Consider the following 2,500-nt stretch of genomic DNA (forward strand, 5'->3'; position numbering starts at 1 on the left):
GATATAGACAGACGTTTCACCGGTCCAAAGTTCCAACCGATTTATCGGTTTTGGGGTAAAATATATATATATATATATATATATATATATATATATATATATATATATATATATATATATATATATATATATATATATACGTGTGTGTGTGTTTGAGAGATAGAGAGAGAGAGATCAAATATTCAAAACATGATACAACAATTACAGAAAAAGATCTGTCATTTGAAAATTATCAATTAAAAAGGAATGTAGACCCATAGAAATATGAAAATATAAAAGTTTTAAACCATGATAAAGAATTACCAAAACATCTCTCATAATATAAATATCAAATAAATACAAAACAATGAAAACTTTACCTTTCAGTTTGCCATTGATGCTTTCTAGATTCTCCAGGATTCCTTGTAAAGTGAACACAATTATTTGTTCATGCTCCTGACAGTGGATCAGATTCACCACTGTTAGGAGTAGTAACAAACTAATGATTTTGTTCATCTTAACTTAGAATCTTGACTGACTCTCTTCTTCAGCCCTGGATCTTTATATACCCAATTCCTCAAGAGGACACGTTGCACGGAAACATGATTAAGTCAACATTTCAAAGGCTTTGGCCCTCTTTAATCAAATCAGAGTTCTTCAAGTGGATGACTCATACGTCGGGGAATAGGTGGCTAAGAGGTTTTGTTATCTCAGGCTTTATGACTCAGGGTGATAAGAGGTTTTCAAGCACTCACAGGAAGGGTCAGGGAAAGATAAGCCTGTTCAATTCATTTAAAGGGGAAACTGCCCCGTTGTTACCCAAGTATATATTCAAAACGAATTTTACTATTCATGTTGTTCATATTATGATATTAATATTTGAAATGAGCAAAAATGGAAAATAATATAGGACCTGAATTTGAAAAAATAATATCGCCGTCCTGATGATCAACATTAACACTAGAACGGCCACTGATGGTTAACCCCCTAGAACGACCAAGCGGTCAAAATGACCGCACATACATTTCCATTGCAGTTATGCTATTCTTTTTTTTAATTTATAATTCCTAATTTAATTTTGGTAACTTATGATTATTCTACGATAACGGAGAACTGTTCATGAAATAAACAAGCTGTGTTTTATTTAAACCAATGCCATTTAAGGGTACATTCATTTTTGTTCAATAGGGAAACTCAATATTAAGGAATGAAATAATAAAGATTACAATTGCTATAATGATTAAAAATGCTGCTGATATTGAAAGAGTATGTGGAAAAAATATTAACATGGATACAGAAAAATACAGGTAGGTTCTATGAACAATATTCACATAAACCCTATTACACATACATAGAAAACGCACACACGCACAAACACACACACACACACACACATATATATATATATATATATATATATATATATATATATGTATATATAATATATATATATATATATATATATATATATATATATATATATATATATATATATATATATTTACACACACACACACATATATATATATATATATATATATATATATATATATATATATATGTCTATATATATATATATGTATACATATATATATAAAGATATATATATATATATATATATATATATATATATATATATATATATATATATATAAATATAAATATGAATATATATATATGTATGTATATATATATATATATATATATATATAATCTATATATATATATATATATACATATATATATATATATATATATATATATATATATATATATATATATATATATGTATGTATATATTGTGTGAGTGTTTGTATATATAGCGCTAAATTCCTTACAATGTATGATTTACTGGTTACATTTTACACAATTCTTTCCCAAACTTCTAAAATCACAGCAAATTTGTCAGTTTGCATTCCAATGGATCGTGATGATCGAATGTCAAATCTAAGGAATTTCATAATTTCCTTGAAACGTTCTCTTGACATTGTGTCTTGGAAAAAGGGAGGCACCCATTTTACTGACCAAAGGTTTTCAACAGATTGTCCTTTTGCAAGAACTCCTCTGGCATACATAATGCCTATAGTAGCATAAATCTCTTCAAATGATATGTTCGAATTCTCATCATTCAATTTCATTCTCGCTTCAGTTTCTGTACACTTTTGTATGTGTTTGATAATGAAATCATCTATCAATAATGTGAAAGCGCTCAGAACTTGTCCAAGAAAAACTTGAGGTTTGGCAAGGGATGTTGGTCCCGGTATTTCTCGTGTTATGTTATGGGCGGTAATTCTCCCGGCATTGACAAGATCCTGTTCTATAACTTCCCACCGTGTTCCATCCTTGCCAGTCAGGATAGTAGTAGAAGTTGTTTGCACATCTACAATATCTTCTTGTTTCAAAGAGCAACAGTACTTTACAACTGTTAATTTTCATTATCACTATCGTCATAATAATCATCATATTCAGATGAACTTTCTTGATTGGGGATATACTCGTTTTCTTCATCTTCAGATATAGG

This window comes from Palaemon carinicauda, chromosome 26, assembly GCF_036898095.1.
Source record: "Palaemon carinicauda isolate YSFRI2023 chromosome 26, ASM3689809v2, whole genome shotgun sequence".
NCBI classification, from domain to species: Eukaryota; Metazoa; Arthropoda; class Malacostraca; order Decapoda; family Palaemonidae; genus Palaemon; species Palaemon carinicauda.